This window comes from Mustelus asterias, chromosome 13 (assembly GCF_964213995.1).
Source record: "Mustelus asterias chromosome 13, sMusAst1.hap1.1, whole genome shotgun sequence".
Lineage (NCBI taxonomy): Eukaryota > Metazoa > Chordata > Chondrichthyes > Carcharhiniformes > Triakidae > Mustelus > Mustelus asterias.
In genome coordinates, this window is record NC_135813.1 from 6,851,554 (window position 1) to 6,867,851 (window position 16,298).

The 16,298-nt window shown below is 46.4% G+C and overlaps 1 protein-coding gene across 7 annotated transcripts in view; it reads right to left on the reverse strand.

Moving 5' to 3' along the window:
- Window positions 1-16,298, reverse strand: part of gpsm1b (G protein signaling modulator 1b) — a 298,729-nt gene that overhangs the window by 18,879 nt on the left and 263,552 nt on the right. The window contains exon 1 of one of the 7 annotated variants that reach the window (XM_078226264.1): window positions 2,748-3,044. The exons of the other annotated variants lie outside the window; for them this stretch is intronic. The gene's annotated coding sequence lies outside the window, so the exon portion shown is untranslated. Of the gene's footprint in view, window positions 1-2,747; window positions 3,045-16,298 lie in introns of those variants that run through there. 7 annotated transcript variants of the gene reach the window in all.

Here is a 16,298-nt window from a genome sequence, read left to right on the forward strand (position 1 = left end):
AAAAGTCACTGGAGTCAGGGAAAGTCCCAGAGGATTGGAAAATCGCTGTTGTAACCCCACTGTTCAAGAAGGGAACAAGAAAAAAGATGGAAAATTATAGGCCAATTAGCCTAACCTCAGTTGTTGGCAAAATTCTAGAATCCATCGTTAAGGATGAGATTTCTAAATTCTTGGAAGTGCAGGGTCGGATTAAGACAAGTCAGCATGGATTTAGTAAGGGGAGGTCGTGCCTGACAAACCTGTTAGAGTTCTTTGAAGAGATAACAAATAGGTTAGACCAAGGAGAGCCAATGGATGTTATCTATCTTGACTTCCAAAAGGCCTTTGACAAGGTGCCTCACGGGAGACTGCTGAGTAAAATAAGGGCCCATGGTATTCGAGGCAAGGTACTAACATGGATTGACGATTGGCTGTCAGACAGAAGGCAGAGAGTTGGGATAAAAGGTTCTTTCTCAGAATGGCAACCGGTGACAAGTGGTGTCCCGCAGGGTTCAGTGTTGGGGCCACAGCTGTTCTCTTTATATATTAACGATCTAGATGACGGGACTGGGAGCATTCTGGCCAAGTTTGCCGATGATACAAAGATAGGTGGAGGGGCAGGTAGTATTGAGGAGGTGGGGAGGCTGCAGAAAGATTTAGACAGTTTAGGAGAGTGGTCCAAGAAGTGGCTGATGAAATTCAACGTGGGCAAGTGCGAGGTCGTACACTTTGGAAAAAAGAATAGAGGCATGGACTATTTTCTAAACGGTGACAAAATTCATAATGCTAAAGTGCAAAGGGACTTGGGAGTCCTAGTCCAGGATTCTCTAAAGGTAAACTTGCAGGTTGAGTCCGTAATTAAGAAAGCAAATGTAATGTTGTCATTTATCTCAAGAGGCTTGGAATACAAAAGCAGGGATGTACTTCTGAGGCTTTATAAAGCACTGGTTAGGCCCCATTTGGAGTACTGTGAGCAATTTTGGGCCCCACACCTCAGGAAGGACATACTGGCACTGGAGCGGGTCCAGCGGAGATTCACACGGATGATCCCAGGAATGGTAGGCCTGACATACGATGAACGTCTGAGGATCGTGGGATTATATTCATTGGAGTTTAGGAGGTTGAGGGGAGATCTGATAGAAACTTACAAGATAATGAACGGCTTAGATAGGATGGACGTAGGGAAGTTGTTTCCATTAACAGGGGAGACTAGGACGCGGGGGCACAGCCTTAGAATAAAAGGGAGTCACTTTAGAACAGAGATGAGGAGAAATTTCTTCAGCCAGAGAGTGGTGGGTCTGTGGAATTCATTGCCACAGAGGGCTGTGGAGGCCGAGACGTTGAGCGTCTTCAAGACAGAAATTGATAAATTCTTGATTTCTCGAGGAATTAAGGGCTATGGGGAGAGAGCGGGTAAATGGAGTTGAAATCAACCATGATTGAATGGTGGAGTGGACTCGATGGGCCGAATGGCCTTACTTCCGCTCCTATGTCTTATGGTCTTATGGTCTTATATACTCTATGAACAGTACGTTTTTTCTGTATAGCGCACAAGAAACAATACTTTTCACTGTATATTAATACATGTGACAATAATAAATCAAATCAAAGTTTAAATGTCAGGAAAGGATTCACAATCTGCGTCTCTTTCTCTCTTGATAAAAAGCCTAAAGGTGGTGACCTGATAGAGGTCTTTAACATTTGGAAACTTTTGACAGAGTGGATACAGAGGGAACATGTCCTCTTGTGGGGAAAAGCAGAACCAGAGAGCATCAATATAATACAGTCACCAAGAAATCCGATAGGGAATTCAAGAGAAAGTTTCTTCACCCAGAGACCGGTGAGAATGTGGAACTCGCTGCCACAAGGAGTGGTTGAAGTGAACAGTATAGATACATTCAAGGGGAAATTAGACTAACAGATGAGGGAGAAGAGAATAGAGGATTATGATGATCGATTGAGATGAGGAAAGATGGGAGGCGGCTCAAGTTGGGCATAAAGACAGGCATGGACTAGTTGGGTCGTATTTATCCTGCTAATTCCCCTGACACTAAGGGGCAATTTAGCAATGGCCAATCAACCTAACCCGCACATCTTTGGACTGTGAAAGGAAACCAGAGCACCCGGAGGAAACCCATGCAGACACAGGGAGAATGTGCAAACTCCACACAGCCAGTGACCCGAGGCTGGAATTGAACCCAGGTCTCTGGCGCTGTGAGGAAGCAGTGCCACTGTACACTTATTGTGCTCTTATAATCATAAAATCCCTGCAGTGCAAGAGGAGACCATTCAGCCCATCGAGTCTGCACCGACCACAATCCCACCCAGGCCCCATCCTCATAACCCCATGCATTTACCCTAGCTAGTCCATCTGACAGCAAGGAGCAATTTAGCACAGCCAATCCACCTAATCTGCACATCTTTGGAGTGTGGGAGGAAACACACGCAGACACGGGGAGAACATGCAGACTCTGCACAGGCAAGCCGGGAATCGAACCCAGGTCCCTGGCGCTGAGAGGTCCCAGTGCTAACCACTGTGTCACCATGCCGTCCCTAACTCTATATACTCTATGAACAGTACGTTTTTTCTGTATAGCGCACAAGAAACAATACTTTTCACTGTATCCCAATATCTGTGACAATAATAAATCAAGTCAAATTTAGGGCAACTTTTTGAACAATATTGCCAGCATTTTTCACCCTTATAGAAAGTGGATGAAAGCTGAAAACAATCATCTCTTCACAGCCTGACCACAATTACCACTCACCGGTCTAAAGCTGGAGGCACTCCGCAGCTAAACAAATGGTTTATGAGGAACATGCAGCAAGAGACAGCCCTGGCAACCACAGTGACAGCAACTGAGCCACTCACGACTGTTCTCCAGCCTGTGGACAGTGGTGTTGGTCGTGCGTTCACACCATCTTCGCATCAGAGTCAGTGTTGGGATCGGCCATGCGAGGAACTGTGGCTGCGGAACGGGATGTGCTGTGCGCAGACTTAATGACTCCTCGAGGGGACCATCAGTCCAACTGTGAGTAACCAGAGGCGCAACTCCCAAAATACAACTGGGTGAGGACTTGCAGCTGAAAGCTGACAGTTTTATGAGATGACGTTAGATATGTATAATATTCCGCGTCCAAGGGAGCAAGCGAAGGCTCGTAAAAGGAATACATTCCTAACGACTGGAGATAAACAGAAATTGAGCAAAAGAAAAGAATCCTAAAAAAGGTACAGGCTACACTTGGAATCTTTTGCAGGAGTTTACCTTAATTAGGACAGAATCAAATCTGCACAAGCCTGTTACATGACGGAATAATTAAGGAGATTGTTGAACAAAGACATGAATTTTCACAATGGGATAATGTGGAAGGTCTTTGACGCTGCAATTAGTCTGTACCATTGTAGCTACTTCTAACTCCTTCGGTGCTGGAACTGCATAAAAATATAGCCAGTGCCTCAGTCTTGGGGGGAAAAATAAGATGTTGGCCAGTCCAATGGAGAAGGTGCTGATTATGCAGACACTTCTGTGAACCGAATTCTATCGAGGTAAGCAAGAGAAGACAAAAAATCTCAGCCTTTTGGCTAAGATCAAGCATCAGATCGAGCCCAAGATCAGGTGCAATCCATTGACATCCATCCATTGACTCTGTCGACACTTCCCGCTGCCTCAGAAAAGCAGCCAGCATAATCAAGGACCCCACGCACCCCGGACATTCTCTCTTCCATCTTCTTCCGTTGGGAAAAAGATACAAAAATCTGAGGTCATGTACCAACCGACTCAAGAACAGCTTCTTCCCTGCTGCCATCAGACTTTTGAATGGACCTACCATGTATTAAGTTGATCTTTCTCTGCACCCTAGCTATGACTGTAACACGATGTTCTGCATCCTCTCCTTTCCTTCTCCCCAATGTACTATGTGAACGGTATGCTTTGTCTGTATAGTGCACAAGAAACAATACTTTTCACTATGTCCCAATACATTTGACACTAATAAATCAAATCAAAGCTTTTTTCTTGTCAGCTTGGATCTTGTTTGTCTCTCTTGTAGGGACTATGAATTGGATTGAGTTGGAATTGGTTTTTGGAGCAAGCAAAGAGATGGATTAAGGACTTGCCCTGTCCACTCTGCACACTGGCTTTAAGAATGGCGTGAAAATTTAAAAATAAACATTCCTGCAACAAAATTCTCGTAGCAACATAACAAAGCAAATTTTTACGGCATAGATTTTAAAAAAAAACATTGCCTTGCAAGGAATTCATTTTTTAAGTCCAACAGTAATCTTGAGAGAGGTAGGAACAATACGTCATGGTGAAAACACTCCCAGGTACAGCATCCTGTCAGTTGCAGATGGGTTAAAATAGTGACTGTGTAGGAGATGGAGATTTTGAGGAGAATGTGCGGGGTAAGATCTGTCCTCTCAGGTTGGCCGCTGAATGTGCTTCCACTCACAACGTCAAGAGAAGCAACTCACTGAAACCAATTCTCACAATTTTCTGTCTTTTATCCCAATTCTTTCATGGGATGTGGGCAGCGCTGGCAATTGCTGCCTCTCTATAATGACCTAGCAAGGGCTATTTTGGAGGGCAACTAAGAGCCAACCACATTACTGTGGGTCTGGAACCACATGTCGGCCAGACCGGGTAAGGATGGCATATTTTATTCCATAGAATTATACCGTGCAGAAGAGCCCTTTCGGCCCACCAGGACTGCACCGTCATGCGAGAAACACCTGACCTCCCATCTAATCCCATTTGCCAGCCCTTGGCCCATAGCCTTGAATGTTATAACTTGCCAAGTGCTCATCCAGGTACTTTTTAAAGGATGTGAGGCATCCCGCCTCCACCCCCCTCCCAGGCAGCGCATTCCAGACCGTCACCACCCTCTGGGTAAAAGCGTTTTTCCTCAAAATACGCCCCCCCCCCGCCCCACCACCCCTCAAACTTCCTGCTCCTCACCTTGAACTTGTGTCCATTCGAGGTGGAGATGCCGGCGTTGGACTGTGGTGGGCACAGTAAGAAGTCTCATAACACCAGGTTAAAGTCCAACAGGTTTATTTGGAATCACGAGCTTTCGGAGCGTTGCCCCTTCATCAGGTGACTCACTAGGCTATTGAGTTGGATGATCAGCCATGATCGTAATGAATAGCGGAGCAGGCTTGAAGGGTCAAATGGCCTCCTCTTGCTCCAATCTTCTATGTTTCTAAGTATCTTGACATGAGAACATCATCCACCAGGTACACGGTACATACACTTGCAACTCGTTGTCTACCTGATACCCTGCAGGAAAGGATGTCCCGAGGCATGGTACATTGGGGAGACCATGCAGACGCTACGACAATGGATGAACACCGCTCGACAATCACCAGGCAAGAGTGTTCTCTTCCTGTTGGGGAACACTTCAGCGGTCACGGACATTTGGCCTCTGATCTTCGGGTAAGCGTTCTCCAAGGCGGCCTTCACGACACTCAACAACGCAGAGTCGCTGAGCAGAGACTGATAGCCAAGTTCCGCACACACGAGGACGGCCTCAACCGGGATCTTGGGTTCATGTCACACTATCTGTAACCCCCACAACTGAGCTTGCAAAATCTCACTAACTATCCTGGCTGAGACAATACACATCTCTTTAACCTGTGCTTAACCCTCTCTCCACTCACATTGTCTGTACCTTTAAGACTTGATTACCTGTAAAGACTCGCATTCCAACCATTATTTTGTAAATTGAGTTTGTGTCTTTATATGCCCTGTTTGTGAACAGAACTCCCACTCACCTGATGAAGGGGCAGCGCTCTGAAAGCTAGTGGCTTGTGCTACCAAATAAACCTGTTGGACTTTAACCTGGTGTTGTGAGACTTCTTTCTATGCATCTTAAACAGAGCACAAGCTTTGCAGTAAGACATTCAGCTAGAGTTCATGCTGACACAAGAATCACCTCTGTTAAATGTGCCAAACAATCAGACTTTTGTTCTCACTATCTAAACTCATGGGGACTTCAATGATCTAATTAAACACCGGAGTTTCACACAACCATTGCTGAGTTCGGAGGAATGCAAATCAGATGATTTGAAAGTGAGGGCTGAAGAACACATTATCAAGTATATAAATAGCAATGCCTCCAGCAAGTCACCATCCAGGTCCAAATTCCGAAATTTGTAGAAAAGGTGGCAAAGAGGCCACTTGCTCATGCGCCAGCTCCGAGAATCAGAGAATCCTTACAGGGCAGAAAGAGGCCATTCGACCCATTGATCCTGCACCGACAATAATCCCACCCAGGCCCTATCCCCGTAATCCAACATATTTATCTCCCTGACACTAAGGGGCAATTGAGCATCACCAAACAACCTAACTTGCATGTCTTTAGACTGCGGGAGGAAACCAGAGCACTCGGAGGAAACCTATGCAGACATGGGGAGAACGTGCAAACTCCACACTGTCACCCGAGACTGGAATCAAACCCGGGTCCCTGGCACTGTGAGGCAGCACAGGGGCAGCACGGTGGCACAGTGGTTAGCATTGCTGCCTCACAGCGCCAGGGACCCGGGTTCGATTCCCGGCTTGGGTCACTCTCTGTATGGAGTTTGCACGTTCTCCCCGTGTCTGCGTGGGTTTCCTCTGGGTGCTCTGGTTTGCTTCCACAGTCCAAAAGACATGCTGGTTAGGTGCATTGACCCAAACAAGCACCAGAATGTGGCGACTAGGGGAATTTCACAGTAACTTCATTGCAGCGTTAATGTAAGCCTTACTTGTGACTAATAAATAAACTTTAAAGCTTAACCACCTTGCCGCTCCTGAACTGAAACGATCTACAGCATTCCCCTTTATTCCCGCACATCCTTTTGTATTCTTCCATCTCCCTTGCTTAACCAAGCAACATACCTTCCTGACTTGAAACTATATCACCGTTCCTTCACTATTTCTGGGTGAAAATCCTGAAATATTCCTTCCTACCAGCACTCAGAGGAAGCTTTAAGTTACTCACTCCAACAGAGTGACTTTTCAAATCCATTTAGCCAAATAGTCTCTACAACATCAACTCTTAAAGCCAGTTTTAGGACACTGGAAGATGTCAACGTGACAATGAGCTATCTACACATGGACTGGAGGTGGCTCACCACCATCTTCTCAAGGTCAATTAGGGATGGGCAACAAGCGCTGGTCTTTCCAGCGATGTCCATATCCAATGATAGAATCCTGCAAATTGCTCTGCCTTCATGCTTGCTGTTGATTCAATCTTGGACAGTTAGAAAAATACCAGAAGATATAACAACCTAACCGGAGGAACTGCGATCCGGGAAGATTGACTTCACTGATATAGCAATTGACTTTTCCTATAGTTTCATATCCTCTGTTGTATTAATGGGATTGATTAAGCAATCAGTACGGCATCTCATTTACATTGCAGGTTCAGATTCTCTTTAGTGGCTGATATGGAATGTGAACTGGCTCCTTTTTGCGTTGAATTCCCCACTGAGTAAAACAATCGTGCCTAATCTTCACGCAACTGTATTAGCAAGAAAGACAGAGGAAGCTTTAAGTTACTCACTCCAACAGATTGACTTTCTAAATCCATTTAGCCAAATAGTCTCTACAACATGAACTCTTAAAGCCAGTTCTAGGACACTGGAAGATGTCTACGTGATGATAGATGATCTCATCTCCTGGCGAGATATGGATGAGGTGAGTTGACTCGAGTAAGAGGATACAGGATAGAGCTTTGAAAAATAAACCCCATTTTGTCTGGGTTACATTTTACAGCCTGTTAGTCACGACAGTGCAGCAACTTGATTGATGCATTTGCTCTCCATAGCTTTATTAAAATGCTGACGCTGCCAGATGAGCTGGTTCAGTTAAACAAAGTCATATCTATAAAGGATCGGAGAAGGAACAGTTGCCCAAGTAAAACGTAACTTGTTTTCTTGGGTAGCTTTGAAATACGTGCTCCAATTATTTTCCCCCAGGGTGAATTTCTGTTGGTTCTATTGACGACTAACTAGTGTACACTCAGGTTGGTGAGGACCAGCAAGCTTGTCAGGCGCAGAAGGCACATAGTGGGCAGCATGGTGGCACAGTGGTTAGCACTGCTGTCTCACAGCGCCAGGGACCTGGGTTCAAATTCCGGCTTAGGTCACTGTCTGTGTGGAGTCTACACGTTCTCCCTGTGTCTGCGTGGGTTTCCTCCAGGTGCTCTGGTTTCCTCCCACAGTCCAAAGATGTGCAGGTTAGGTGGATGGGCCATGCCAAATTGCCCCTTAGTGTCCCAAAATGTATAGTTAAATGTATAGGGCGGCACAGTGGCAAGCACTGCTGCCTCACAGCGCCAGGGACCTGGGTTCGAATCCTGGCTTGGGTCATTGTCTGTGCAGAGTTTGCACATTCTCCCCGTGTCTGCGTGGGTTTCCTCCCACAGTCCAAAGATGTGCAAGTTGATTGGCCATGGTAAATTGCTCCTTAGTGTCAGGAGGACTAGTAGGGTAAATACGTGGGGTTACAGGGTAAAGAACTGGGTGGGATTGTGGTCGGTGCAGACTCGATGGACCGAATGGCCTCCTTCTGCACTGTAGGGATTCTGTGGTTTTATGAGTGCCAGCCTGACCCTCATTTAACAGTCACAGAAACTTGCAATCACCAGCAGGGCACACTGGAGAATATTCAGGTGTAGGATCCCATTTAAAAAAAATTTGTTTGTAGGACATGGGCGTCGCTGGCTGGCCAACAATTATTGCCCATTCCCAGTTGCCCTTGGAGGGCAGTTGAGAATCAACCACATTGCTGTGGCTCTGGAGTCACATGTAGGCCAGACCGGGTAAGGATGGCAGATTTCATTCCCTAAAGGACAGTAATGAATCAGATGGGTTTTTCCGACAATCGACAATGGTTTCATGGTCATCAGTAGATTCTTAATTCCAGATCTTTTTTATTGATTTCAAATTCCACTATCTGCCGTGGTGGGATTCGAACCAGGGTCCCCAGAACACTAGCTGAGTTTCTGGATGAATAGTCTAGCGATAATACCACTCGACCATCACCTCCAATTATTGATCCATTACTGGATCATTTCGTCTTCTTAAAATGTAACAAAAACTTGCCAGAAATGAAAATTATGCAGAACATATAGCACAGACCATTCAGCCCATCAGATCTATCTCACTGTTCATGATTTCTTAGAGTTGCCTAGCCTATTTGCCTCAACTACTCCCTGTGGTGGTGAAGTCCCCATTCTAACCAATCTCTGGATAAAGAAATTCACCTCAAATTGCTTATTGGATTTATTGGCAGCTATGTCAAGGAGTTGTGCTGTTAGACAAAAACTGAAGGGGTTAAAATCGATGAATGCAGTGAATTAAGTACAGCACAGTTTCCTGGGAAGCTGCTGTGAAGACGTTTCAGTGCAGTTCCCACACTTACAGATGGGCAGCACAAACATGCTGACCAAGGGACAAGAGGGTGAGAACTCTGAGAATCTCAAGGTGGTAGCGATAACAGAAGGCACGGATGTTTGGATGGTGTAACTATGTAGGCGTACCTCATCAATAATTAGTCATTATAATTAGACAAGCATCTAGAGGCTTTAACTTGGTTAACTATATTCACCTGATACAAATGAAGTAATCAGAACTTTCGACTGTAATTGGATGTCAATGACTTCAGAACAAATGTATACTTCTGATTGCTATATGCAAATTACTTGTAAGATAAGCAAAGGTATAACTGTGCATGCCACGTATCTCTCAACAATTCTGCACGCCATCTTGTGGAAGGCAACATTCTTCACTGTGGCTTGAATAAAAAGTCGATTTAAAGTTTCATCTGGTCTGTCGAGGGTGTGACGTACTCAGAGAGCAGTGAAATTCCGTATCAAAAACAACAAAATGTGTCTGAACAAATCACTTGTCTGAACCGTGAGCAATAAAGAGGAGCTCAGTCCGAACCGGGGCTTAACTGCATTTCAATCTGGAATTGCAAACATTCCTATAACCTTTTAACATCCCACACTGTCCTTTTAAACTGCACAATCGTCAACTCGGCACAAAGCCTCCAGAAGGCATATTTCCCTCTGCTGGACTTGCAAACTGAATTGTATTTTAAGGAATTAATTATTCGATAAAGTTTGTAAATGAGGATGGATTTGGAACTCACCGGATGGAATTCAGTTTAGCAAACCAAACGGCAGATTTGGAGCACCGAGTCCAAGTATTTTTTGGAAGCAATAAATCCGGGACCACATTGGAAAGAAAAAGCTTTTAAAGCAGCATAACTCTCTTTAAGAGCTGTTATTGCAACAGAGAAAATCCATTCTGTCTTCTGCCCGTCAGATCTTGCTCAGCAACCCGTTGCTGACTATCCCAAAGATTCGACTATTGACTGAATAATCGCTTACATGGGCAGTGCCGGAAAACAAAGATCTCTTCAAAACTGCACCCGAACTTTGGCATGCCCAGTGTAAATATTTGCTACCTCGATGTGGCCCATGGCAGCTGCCTGGTGCCAGCTAAAATTTCTGACTGCGCGAAGCCTTCGGCGAGATCATTTGCTTTGGCGAGGTGCTGGAATATTTGCTGAATAACTTGACGGATAAGTTTCAGTCCCGGGAGAAGCGCAACGAAGAAAGAAGCATCTCAGAGGATGACGGACTTAGGGGGCACAAAACTGAATGAAACAGCTGTCCAGCCGTATGCTCAGTTTAAAATAGAAGAAATCGCCGGTTAATGCCTCTGCAATATCAGAGTCCGGGTTTACTTAGGGAATAATCTGGCTGGGCACTGAATAAGTTAAAAACTTTGCAAAACAAAACAAATTATTCAGTCTGTGTACTGGTAAAGGTAAAGTCACCATTCTCCCAGATTTGATTTGATTTATTATTGTCACATGTATTGATATACAGTGAAAAGTATTGTTTCTTGCGCGCTATACAGACGAAGCATACCGTTCATAGAGAAGGAAAGGAGAAAGTGCCAAATGCAGTTTTAGTCATAACTAGGGTGTAGAGAAAGATCAACTTAATATAAGGTAGGTCCATTCAAAAGTCTGATGGCAAAGTCTGAAGACCTGCTGAGATTTTCCAGTATTTTTTGTTGTTGTTTCAGATTCCAGCATCCGCAGTATTTTATGTCAACGAATGGGAGGCTGGTTTATATGATGACCATAGGTTGCTCTCCCTGTGATGGCAGAGCTGACAGGTGGTGATTTAACCTGAAGGTCATCATTGAATCCCTACAGTACAGGAAGAGGCCATTCGGCCTGCACTGACAACAACCCCACCCGGGCCCTATCCTTGGAATCCCACATACTTACCCTGTTAGTCCCCCCATGACGCCAAGGGACAATTTAGCATGGTCTTTCAATCTAACCCGCACATCTTTGGGCCACAGGGGGGGAAACCAGAGCACCCGGGGGAAATCTGTGCAGACACGGGTCACCACACCTCAAGCGAGGGGCAAAGTTGAGAAGGCAGGGCCTTTCTGAATAACCTCAGCCTGTACGGGAATTGGACCCACGCTGTCGGCATTGTCCACATCACAAACCAGTCGTCCAGCCAACTGAGCTAAACCGACCACCCTTCTAAACGGAAGGACAATAGGCAGATATTCAGAGAATCAAACAGCACAAACGGAGGCCTTTCCACACATTGTGCCAATTAAAGAGATATCTGGTTAGTCCCGGTTAGTCCCGCTCCTGTTGCTGCTTCTACACTGGCCTTCAAGTATTTCCTTCTCCAATCTATATCGGATTGCCTTTTCAGAATTACCACTGACATTGCTTCCACCACCTTGTTAGGCAGTTGACATAGTTCCTATTCTTGGTTTTAATGCTTGTGGTTTTAAGAATCTAACAATTAATCCTCAATTTGTACATTTTTCCATCTATCTGAAAGCTATTATCCAGTTGGAAAGCCATCAAGTAAGGAGCATTCTTCCAAAGGCATGAAAGACCTGCCATTTACGCAAAATTACTTCACCCTTCACATGCCTTTGCAAAATCAAATGAAGTATTAATCCAAGTGGACCTGCTCCATCTACTTTAGAAACTCAATTTACTGCAGATTAATGTGGCGATGGGGGAATATTGAAGGGGAGAGAGAGAGAGGATGGGGAGGAAAGGGAGGGGGGGCCCAGGAAGGGGAGGGAGGGAGGCCAGGATGGGGGAGGGGGGAAGAGGAGAGAATGGGGAGGGAGGAGGGTAGAGGATGGGGGGGGGGGGGGAGGAGGGTAGAGGATGGGGGGGGGGGGGGGAGCAGGGAGAGGATCGGGGAGAGGGGGGAAGAGGACAGGGAAGGAAGGGGGGAGAGGACGTGGTGGGAAGGGGGAGAGGACGGGGTGGGAAGTGGGGAGAGAAGGAGGGCGAGGACGGGGAGGGAAGGGGGGAGAGGACGGGGAGGGAAGGGGGGAGAGGACGGGGAGGGAAGGGGGGAGAGGACGGGGAGGGAAGGGGGGAGAGGACGGGGAGGGAAGGGGGGAGAGGACGGGGAGGGAAGGGGGGAGAGGACGGGGAGGGAAGGGGGGAGAGGACGGGGAGGGAAGGGGGGAGAGGACGGGGAGGGAAGGGGGGAGAGGACGGGGAGGGAAGGGGGGAGAGGACGGGGAGGGAAGGGGGGAGAGGACGGGGAGGGAAGGGGGGAGAGGACGGGGAGGGAAGGGGGGAGAGGACGGGGAGGGAAGGGGGGAGAGGACGGGGAGGGAAGGGGGGAGAGGACGGGGAGGGAAGGGGGGAGAGGACGGGGAGGGAAGGGGGGAGAGGACGGGGAGGGAAGGGGGGAGAGGACGGGGAGGGAAGGGGGGAGAGGACGGGGAGGGAAGGGGGGAGAGGACGGGGAGGGAAGGGGGGAGAGGACGGGGAGGGAAGGGGGGAGAGGACGGGGAGGGAAGGGGGGAGAGGACGGGGAGGGAAGGGGGGAGAGGACGGGGAGGGAAGGGGGGAGAGGACGGGGAGGGAAGGGGGGAGAGGACAGGGAGGGAAAGGGGGGAGAGGACAGGGAGGGAAAGGGGAAGAGGACGGGGAGGGAGTGGGTGGGCGGGGAGAAGGGAAGAGAATGCACGAAGAGACGGGGAGGACTGATGGAGGGGGGGGGGGAAAGGTGATGAATGACCGAGTCTGGTTTCCACAATAGCATGGATTCCCAGGGCAGAATAATTTTCGCTCCAGTGAGAGTAGTCTGGATTCAATCAGGAACCAAAGAAACAATTAAACTGAATCAATGACAAACAGAACAAAAAGCAATCTAATGGGCAGCTGGAGCCAGATGACAAAATAGTCTGGCAGAAGAAATTTACAAAGCTCTTAAATTGTGTATTGACAATTTAATGCTTGTGTGTGTGTGCCTGCCATTGAATCGCGGTTCCTTTATACTATTTTCCAGACTGATATTTGTCTCCAAAACAACTTCTGTTCAATGTTTCCCACCTTTGCTTTCTGTTCTTCCATCTAGTCTCCATCACTCAACGATTATTCCTCCACATTCACTTTGGTGATTACTCGACTTTTGCACATGCTGTTTTACTAAGTTTCTATGTAACGCGTGAAACTGAGATTGAGAAGAGCTGGAAGCGAGTTTTTGCCATGGTGCCCTACATGCAGGATGCATCTCATCTGAGAGGTTGGACGGCTGACCCTCATCTCGGCCTTTGCCAAGGCAGCTCTTGACCTGACATAAAGGGGCAAATTCTTCTTCTGCCTTTCTCCATACAGTAGGTCGATAACGTGAGTCTATCTTATGGGGAAGTCAGAGGTATAATGCTATATTCCTGGGAGTGGACATGGGGCAGCACAATGGTTAACACTGCTGCCTCACAGCACCAGGGACCCAGGCTTGGGCCACTGTCTGTGTGGAGTCTGCACGTTCTCCCCGTGTCTGCGTGGGTTTCCTTTGGGTGCTCCGGTTTCCTCCCACAGTCCGAAAGACATGCTGGCTAGGTGCATTGACTATGCTAAATTCTCCCTCAGTGTACCCAAACAGGCGCCAGAGTGTGGCGACTGGGGAATTTTCACAGTAGCTTCATTGCAGTGTGAATGTAACCCCAGTTGTGACTAATAAATAAACTTTAACTTTTCCCTCAGTGTACCGAACAGGCACTGGAGTGTGGTGACTAGGCGGTTTTTACGATAACTTCATTGCGGTGTGAATGTAAGCCTACTTGTGACACTAATAAATAAATTAAAAACTTATTAAATAGTAATGGTATGATATCATAATTGTATTTTTTGTAACTTTTTGTAATATTGTATTGTGAATTTACCATAAGGCATAGGAGCAGAATTAGGCCACTCGGCCCATCGAGTCTGCCCCGCCATTCAATCATGGCTGATATTTTTCTCATCCCCATTCTCCTGCCTTTTCCCCATAACCCCTGATCCCCTTATTAATCAAGAACCTATCTATCTCTGTCTTAAAGACACTCAATGACCTATGTGCAATCATTTGGTCATTCACAATGATTCTCACATCTATCCATAAATGCCAGGATGCTATAGCTGCGTTAACTTGTGCATGAACAATCAGGCATCATGGCCGAGGGTAATTGTTTTCTTCACTTCACCTTTTCATTTCTTTCGCCCACTTCTTGATTTCTGCTCCATTTACTCTTCATCCCTGGAAGAGGCAACACCACAAGACCGGTTTTGCCCAGAGATTACTAGAGGCCTGGCAGGGGGCCTTGTGGTTATCAGTGGGCAAGTAATCCTGGCAAATGTTCTGGGGGGCCATGGATTCAAATCCCACCATAGCAACTGGTGGAATTTAAATTCAATTAATAAATCTGGAGTTGTAAAGCTGGTCTCAGTAATGGTGACCACGAAACCATCGTCAATTGTTGTAGAATTGGTTCATTGATATCCTACAGGGAAGGAAGTCTGCCATCCTTACCCAGTCTGGCCTACTTGTGGCTACAGACCCACATCAAAGTGGTTGGCTCTTAACTAACCTCTGAAATGATGTGGCAAGCCACTCAGTTCGAGGGCAGTTAGGGATGGAAAACAAATGCTGGCCCAGCCAGTGATGGCCACATCCCATGGAAGGATAAAAATGTGATTTGGACTTGGGAATTTGAGGAATAGTGTCAGAATTTGTAGATGATAGCCAAGTTGTGGGAAGGGCTCAGGAAGCGTGTGAGGTATGATAAACTATGTGGTGAGCTGCACCAAAGGGCAGAAAGAATAAAAAAAGACTTGAAGAACCATAGAATCCCTACAGTGCAGAAAGGAGGCCATCGACCCATCGGGTCTGCACCAACTCTCCAAAAGAGAATCTTACCCAGGCCCACCCCTCTGCTCTATCCCCATAACCCTGCGCATTTAGCATGGCTAATCCATCTAACCTACACATCGTGGGACACCAGGGGCAATTTACCATGCCCAATCCACTCAACCTGCACATTGTTGGAGTGACATCAAAGCAGACACAATTGTACTTTAGTGACATTTGTGCACCAACACTTGACAGATTGGCACCGTTCCCCCTATTGGTGATGCCTCAATCAAGGAGTAGGCAGAGAAACATAATAACCAAATACGTTTAATATTTTGGGCTCGAAAACCTCGAAGTCAAGCGTGCAATGGCTTTTGGCTCAAATGCTTCAGTTGGTTGATCTGCGGTGATCTAAAAACTTAACTGTTTAATTAAAAATGGTTGCCAATTACTGGAGTTAATTTGCAATCCATTATTGGAAACAACATGTAGTTAATCTGTTCAATTGTAATCAGCAACATCGAAAGACAAGTTCATGCAAAATTGAAATCCTTCATGTGAAAGTTTCCCCTGAGCATTATCTGTGTTTTCATTAATTCAGATAGCTGGTGAGTAAATGGACATGATCGGATAGATTATGGGGAACAAATTTGAGGGGCTAAATGGCTGTTTCCTTTTTCTACACCCTTCTTCTTGCGATACATGCAATAAGTCACCTGTAATTGAGGCATCACCAATAGGGGGAATGGTGCCAATATGTCAAGTGTTGGTGCACAAATGTCACTAAACTACAATTGTGTCTGCTTTGATGTCACTCCAACGATGTGCAGGTTAGGTGGATTGGGCATGGTAAATTGCCTCTGATGTCCCAAGATGTGTAGGTTAGATGGATTAGCCATGTTAAATGCGCAGGGTTATGGGGATAGAGCAGAGGGGTGGGCCTGGGTAAGATTCTCTTTTGGAGAGTTGGTGCAGACCCGATGGGCCGATGGCCTCCTTTCTGCACTGTAGGGATTCTATGATTCTACAAGTCTTCTTTTATTCTTTCTGTACTTTGGTGCAGTTCACCACATAGTTTATTATACCTCACACGCTTCCTGAGCCCTTCACACAACTTGGATATCATCTACAAATTCTGA